The sequence below is a fragment of the Palaemon carinicauda genome, chromosome 11 (assembly GCF_036898095.1).
Source record: "Palaemon carinicauda isolate YSFRI2023 chromosome 11, ASM3689809v2, whole genome shotgun sequence".
Taxonomy (NCBI): domain Eukaryota; kingdom Metazoa; phylum Arthropoda; class Malacostraca; order Decapoda; family Palaemonidae; genus Palaemon; species Palaemon carinicauda.
Genome location: NC_090735.1, coordinates 28,262,260 through 28,270,858, shown reverse-complemented (window position 1 = coordinate 28,270,858; position 8,599 = coordinate 28,262,260).

Genomic DNA, 8,599 nt, shown 5'->3' with positions numbered 1-8,599 from the left:
TGTAGATTTTATAAATGAAATGTATAAATGCATATTGTTACTGTAGGTGGTTGATTTTATAAATGAATGTATATATGCATAATGTTATTGTATGCGAGAGATTTTATACATGAATGCTTATATTCATAGTTTTACTCTATGTGACAGATTTTATAAATGAATGTACATATGCATTGTGTTTTTGTAAAGGAGAGATTTTATACATAAATATATGTATGCATAATGTTACTGCAAACAAGAGATTTTATTCTTTAATGTATGAGTTCATAGTTTTAATAAGAGGGAGAGATTATACTGTATATATTAATGTGTAAGAGAGATTTTTTTTCATTATATAAAAATGAAAATCGGCTGCTTGATGAGTGGAACAGGCAATATGGATATATGATATGAGGCAATTTGATACTTATGCTAATATGTGGTGAATAACAATCGGTTACTAGGTTCCATTGTTAATGTGTTAAATATCGTTTGCAATTTTTATTCATGCTCAATTCTCCTTTATTACCTCCGCCAACAGACAGACAGACAGACAGACAGACAAAGATTCCTCTTAAAAGCTTTTCAGAATCACGAATTGGGAAATAAAAATCTTTTTCGTGGCTTTAGAGTGGAATCACGATCGCCGGTAATGGTTGTTAGCGAATCCATTATGCACTAAATACGTTTGCTATGAAACCTTTCGTGGAATAATGGATAAACAGATAATCCTCTAACGACTGTTAAGTGGTTTTGATAAGTAATTTTCAAAACAATTAGTTTCACTGGCGAAATAAAAGCAATAGCCTTATAAAGAACTCTTTATATCTAGTTTGAAAACGAAAAATTAATAATTCGCTGTAATGGTATAAGTAGAAATATATTGAAAGAGTGAAAATATAAAAAAGACTTTCGACAATCGTTTCGTTGATATATCCGTCTAAATCCTTAGTCCAAAATAGCTCTTAAAGCCATAAACATTACCCAATGAGTTATTGCATAGTGAACATTCCTGTCATTTATCAATATTCAATTTGATAAGAGTCTTAATACTTTTAAACAGACTGATAAGACGAATCCTCCAGGTTCTTAGAAGATCCCTCCATGGGTTTTAATCTTTTTTTCCAATACTATCAATACTAATATTGTCAATTATGATAATGATAATAATAAGCACGCAACATATGCTAATGTCTAATACCGCAGTGAATGTGTTTCCGGGTAAAACAATTTATATCTATAGCATTTAAACTCAAGACACCACTCTTGTAATTGTTTCTAATCAAGTAATTATTAGTCCCACACTCTCATTCTGCAGATGCATTCCTTCATTTGGAGGAGAAGCGCGAATATTCTACATCGTCCGAAATTACTATTTCCTCCTGAATGCTTATATTTGCATTTATAGCACAAGCCACAATAGCTACTTTTTATTCCTAAAGTTTGCAAGGTGAAGAAAAATTACGTCTGGAATTCATTTCCTGTAGTTTTTATTCAGCTATATTCTTGAATTACCGAAAATGGTTTCTGTTGCGATCTGTAATTCCAGTAAGAATATTCTCTACTTAATATACTTCCACTGTCTCACGCCTAGAGCTATAATCTATTATTCAACAAAGGGATACAACTTTATAAGAAATATATCCAGACAAGAGAAATTCGTAAGGAATCTCTATTAGAATACAGAAAAAAAAACCAGGAAGGTTATATCAGTAGGGGAAGGAATTGATTAAACCACATGAGGAAAAAATATGAATGAAAATATTTTATTTTTTTAATAATCAATGATTCAATATCTCCCCTTTATTTATTTATTTATTTTTTTTTTTTTTGCATATGTTCCTTTGTACCTGGTATTTACTTTGATAACTCGTAAAGCAATATTATGTTGCTCACTATTTTTTTTCTCTCTTTTTTTGGGGTGGGAATGGAGGGGGCAAATGATTCTCATAGGAAAAAAATCACGGAGCAGATATTTTCAAATCCCAAACAAGGAATATTTGCACTATTTTCTTCTTGGCTCCTCGTGATATTTGCACATCGCTTCACGTGCAGCTTTTATATCTTGTATTTATACTATTTTAATTGAATTTCCCAAAGATTAAAGATGGTAATGTTTGATTCAGCTGAAGAACTTAAACATTCGCAAGAGTTATTCCTGGAAACAATCGTCTGATTTGGTTTTCACTGGTAATTTCTATTTTCTTATTCAAAGATAGTTTTTAGCTTTGTGTATGCATGTTTATGTATGTATATGGGTCTTCTATTAATTTCTTTGGTTTCTTATGTGGTCTGATTATTCTCTGTATTCTAATCGGTATTCTTCTCTATTTAATGTTACAGATTACCTTATACAGTACTTTCTATTTTCTGGATATATTTCCCATAAAGTTTTTTCCCTTTTCTGAATAATAGCTCTAGGTTTGGGACAGTGGAAATATGTTTAGTAGAGAACACCTTTACTGTAAATAGGAGATAGCAACAGAAACCATTTCCTGTAATTCAAGAATATAGATAAATAATAATTATAGAAAATTTATTTCATATACAATTCTTTACTTTACTGACATTAGAGAAACTATCAGTAGCTATAGCGGGCTGTGCTCTAAAAGCAAATGTAAATATTCAGAAGGGAATGGTAATTGTGGACGATGTAGAAAATGAAGGGAAACTTGGTGTGTTGTGAAATGGGTTGGAAATGAGGGAAATAAAAACATGTTTCTGTCTCATTATAGTCCGGAAACAATGATTTACTGGTTTTGGGTGAACATGTTATTCAAGGTGACTTGATGAAAGGAAGTTTGAGATTGTTCATTACCCCTAATTTAGTAAAATAAAAGAGGTTTTAATGATCACAAAAATAGATGATATTCAGATGAAGGAATGTAGGTTGAAATAAGGCGAAATAATGGCAAGCATTGAAAAAGAGGCAAACGGTGGTGGGAAGCATTAAAGGTGCAGTGACTCTTAAGGTAAAAGAGGGACGAACAAATAATGGATGGCATTTGATGTGTAAAAGAGATGTAGGTTATAAACTTAAAAAAAAAAAAAATAAAAGTGGGAATACTATATTGAGATTTGAGTTGTCGGTATGAAAGTATAATTGCGTCCTTTATTTCAGTCATATCGATTAGATTAGTTTTCTATGAAAAGTTCGCTTCAACTATGATCAAATTACTGTATTTGAGTGATAGAATATATTGAGAACGATACTTTTGGAACAATACTCTTCAGGAATTAAATTATTTTCTAGAATAATTTGAAAGACAAAGGAAGTGTGTAAATTTATATAAATAAAAAGTTAAATACATTCATATAGGTAGCTGTTAGAAACACCATCATGATTACAATATCAAAGAGAATAGGTCATAATCATAAGCGCAAGAGGCTCGTATGCTTTATATGATTTAGAGATTTCATGGCGAAAAACACCACAAACACGTGAATGTCTCATTTTTCATTTGGATAGCAGTTTAGAAACTCCAAATGATAATCAGAAGTTAAAAGAATTATAAATTCGTTTTGTAACATTTGGATAAATTTTATATTATTATTCAAGACAAAAATCAGTCTACATATCAGTTTAGCGAGATCTGTGTTGAAGTATTGCCATGAGTCGTGGTATGACAATTAAATAATATCCAACAGATTTTGTAGGTTTGGGAGCAAAGCCCTTAGAAGAATATTGACAGTTAAATGGCAGGGCAGGATTAGAAATGAAACTATAAGAGATTACTCGAGTGCCGTATGTGGATGAGATCATGGTGAGGGGTAGCTGGGCATAGTTTAGACATTCTCTTCGCATTCCCTGAGAGAGATTAGTTAACCAAACTTTTAACTGGGCTCCACAAGGCACTAAAAGAGTTGGAAGACCCAGGCGTACGTGGCTGAAGAGTATGAAGAGTGAAGTAGGTGGTGATGAATGGAGAAGTATTGATTTAAAAGCTTAAAATAGAGACATCTGGCGAAATCTAACCGAGGCCCTTTATGTCAATAGGCGTGGGAGAGATAATGATTCTGAACCTTCTAAAAAGAGGAAATTTACATTAGCAATTCAAAAGGAATGGAATATTACTAATGCAGATATAAAGGTGTCAAAATACTGTCTCGTTCTTTCAGAGTTATTTTCAAAATATACATACCGTGAAGGAAAAATGGTAAGCAATGACAAGCAGGATTCGGAAATTTTAATGAGCTCAAGGTCCACTTGGTTTATGGGAAACTATAGAACCCTGTTTAACGAGAGTGCAAATGAACAGGTAACATTGAATTAGCCAACAAGCTTTGTATAGTTTACATATCTTTTGATTGGCTGATATGTACAGGGAAGTAATCGATGAACAAGGAATTAGAATCTAGGATAATATCCTTTCTTTTAAACTGCAGTATGTTAAAACTTCAGGTGTGATTTACAAGTTATATTATTATTATTATTATTATTATTAGTAGCAGTAGTAGTAGTAGTAGTAGTAGTAGTAGTAGTAGTAGTAGTAGCCAAGCTAAAACCCTATTTCGAAAAGAAGGATATTATAACCCAAGTCCTCCAATAGGGAAAAATAGCCCAGTGAGGAAAGGAAACAAAGATATAAGTAAACTATAAGGGAAGCAAGAAACAAAGTAAAATATTTTAAGAACATCAAAAACAATAAAATAGATCTTTCAAATATAAAATAAAAAACTTGAAAGAAATAATAGGAAGAGAAATAAGATAGAATATACTGCCGAGTGTATTATTATTATTATTACTATTATTATTACTATTATTATTACTTTTATTATTATTATTATTATTATTGTTATTATTATTATTATTATTATTATTATTATTATTACTTGCAAAGCTACAACCCTAGCTGAAAACGCAAGATGATATAAGACCAAGGGCCCCAACAGGGAAATTAACCTAGTAAGGAAAGGAAACAAGCCAAAATAAAATGGATTTTGAGTGAAGCGAAAAATCTATTTTTGGGTGAGGTAGCCATGTCGTCCTCATGGAAGTTCCTATTAGGTAGCTTTCTAGGGTATATTTGACTGCAGTGATATTCTTAGAGAATTTTACCTTAAGGTATCCAGAATTCTAACTCCTGGAGCGAATATCCCTAAATAATCTCACAGGGATATCGCATAATATCAGAGGACGTATTCTTGACACGTCACATTGCTATCTTCACCCCGAACAGTATTAACGCTTCCAGGGGTTATAGTGATAAGAATCTGAAACGAGAATGAAAAGAGAGCCGCTCATAAGGCATCTCTCCTATTCCGTTTCCAGTGTGTATCTGATGAAGGCGGTAGCGCCCTCTTCATTCTTTTTCTGTGTTTTCCCTTGTGCTCTCTCGTTATTTTGGATATATTTCAACGTTTTGATGACTTCCCTGGCCTCTTCTGCCTCTGGAAAGTTGAGTATTATCTTTACTATGTATAAATGTAAGCTCTTGTCGTGTTGAATTAATCAAAAGTGATTTTAACGTAAACAAGAGCTGTTGCCTACCGGAGGCATCCTGGATGCTATCGCTCGCTTTTTATGGGTCTTACCGATCGTTAGAATATCCTCTACCTTAGTTTGCTTTAGTATCTATGTTGCTTTTGTTTTGTCTCATTATTGTTCTATCCATAGCTCGTTGAGTTGTAACTAGCTCAAGTTCTAAGGCGTTAAGTATTTGATGCATAAGTTGATACTGGCAAGACCATCTTATTAAATACTTTTCATTTTAGAGAAAGTGGTATTGTACTTTTCATAATTTCATTTTGTTTACCAAAAGCTTTCCATCCCATGCTTATCCTTCTTTTAATTTCGGTCTCACGTCCTGGGGAAACACCCACTGTCCGTCCTAATTACGTATTTTCATTAACAATCTCTTGAGGTTCATCCATCACCCTTATTTGTCGTGTCTGCATTAGCATTGAACATTATTTTAGTTTTACTCATATGCATATTTTAGAAACTAACGTAAGGGAGAAGTGAATATTTTGATTTGTCGTTGTTGATTTTCTATTTTTCATATTTAAAAAAGATAAATATCTTAAAACTAATCTAAGAGTGAAGCAACTAATTTAATCTGTTATTGCCAATTAATTTTTCTTCAGTGATCCTTCAGCCATATGTCAGTATATCTATACATGACCTTTTTTTTTTATCTTATGACTGGGTTCTTCGGCCTGATATTTATTTGCATTGGAAGTTTGGAAAATATTTCATATGTTTACTTAAAATGAACTTTGATTACTAATCTTCCTTATAAATCAAGTATTTAGAATATGATAATATCTAAGAGCAAAAGGTCATGATAAATTTTTAAATAAAGAAAAAAATTAATTTTGTAATAATTACAAGGAGTAAATTACACATCTCTTTTATGGTTTTCACTTGTCTATTGTTATTGCAATTGCTAAATCTTAATTATATAGATAGAAGGAAATTTCAAAAGATCAATATGCATATCCAGCAAATAGTACTAATTTACCGATATGTTTTCATCATAGGTGATTAATCAATAATATTATATTGTTTACATAATGTACACATATTTTTTGGGAAAAATATCATATTCCAAAATATATAACAGGAAATAAAAACTAATAGAGATTCTCTTGTGAAACGCCATTCAACCAAAAAAAAAGGACAATGCAAAACAAACAATTATTGATAAATGGGGACGTTTCTAACCTTTACTTTAGGTACCACTGACTATGACATTTGAAATGTCGAAACGTTTCCAACAAATATGAATGTGGCGACATTAGTGTTTCTGTTACCCTAAACAATTATTGTTATTATTGTGATTGTCTTTTAGATATTCGACAATATTTGTGAGCACGTGAAATGTCCCGATTAAGATTCATAGAATCGAATCATCAAATCCCCACCAAAGGGTTTTAAAAACCGTTCCAAGTGAATGGCGTTAACCGGACTCCACTCTACAGCAATTGCATCGTGTAACTCACCTCGTTTGAGCATGATTGCTTTATAGCAGACGTTTGAAAGAGAGCGAATATGTTTCCATATTTGGAAAAAGCTTTTATTTAGCGAAACAGGTCATTAACTTTTATATTAATTATCGTTTGTTGCCTCTTTATCCACAAAGTTCATTGCAAATATTTCGTAAATATTGGTTGGTTTCGACCTGGCCTTTCATTAGAAGGGGCTAGCGTTCGATCCCAAGTATGAGGTAGAAATTTATTTCTATTTGAACACGATGTTGTGTTGATATTTATCCATATTGACTCATTAGGGGTAATTTGAATGAATTACTACCAATTGTGTCACGTGGTGGCCCGGGGAAATCTGGTAAAACTCGCTGGTAAAGAGACTGATGTCTCACCAGGTAAATCCTCGGACAGATAGATTATTGTCAGGTTCAGATTTCCTTTTATGGGCTCTCGTGGCATGGTTGGTTTCGACCTGGCCTTTCATTAGAAGGGGCTAGCGTTCGATCCCAAGTATGAGGTAGAAATTTATTTCTATTTGAACACGATGTTGTGTTGATATTTATCCATATTGACTCATTAGGGGTAATTTGAATGAATTACTACCAATTGTGTCACGTGGTGGCCCGGGGAAATCTGGTAAAACTCGCTGGTAAAGAGACTGATGTCTCACCAGGTAAATCCTCGGACAGATAGATTATTGTCAGGTTCAGATTTCCTTTTATGGGCTCTCGTGGCATGGTTGGTTTCGACCTGGCCTTTAATAAATATATATATATATATATATATATATATATATATATATATATATATATATATATATATATATGTATATATATAAATATATATATATATATATATATATATATATATATATATATATTGTTCTGTGAGAGAGATTATATATATATATATATATATATATATATATATATATATATATATATATATATATATATTTTGAGAGAGAGAGAGAGAGAGAGAGAGAGAGAGAGAGAGAGAGAGAGAGAGAGAGAGAGAGAGAGAGAGAGAGAGAGAGAGAGAGAGAGATCCTTATTTCCGTCATTTTTTTACTGGATGATCAATGTAAGTTCTTTGTGCAATTTATATTTTTGAATTAAATTTATGAAAGTAATTCATTTATTTAGTTTGAGTAATAAACTTGAACTCGTTATTTCGACATGGAATACTCTTTTCCAGTTTTAAAGGCAGCCTTTTGATTCTTATCTTTTTTTATTTATAACATAGGTATATAAGATAATAATAATAATAATAATAATAATAATAATAATAATAATAATAATAATAATAATAATAATAATAATAATCCTCTAAGAGTGCAGACCTCCACCATGGTAGTTTATTTTTCGACCTTTTACTCGACCCTGAACTTGTCCTTTGACCTAGGACTTTAGAATTTTAATCATTTCCATATCTCAACATAACAATTAATACCAGAAAGTTTCACGACTCTATGAGTAAATGAGTGGCCAGGAAGTTGTTCACAAACAAGAAAGCGAACAAATATACAAACGGGTGAAAACATAACCTCCTACCAACTTAGTTGTTGGAGGTAATAACAATAAGAGTAAATGTAATAATGTAGATATTAACCATTATATAATGAGGATGATGATGATGATTATTATTATTATTATTATTCTTATTCATGTTCTTTTCAATACTACTTCAA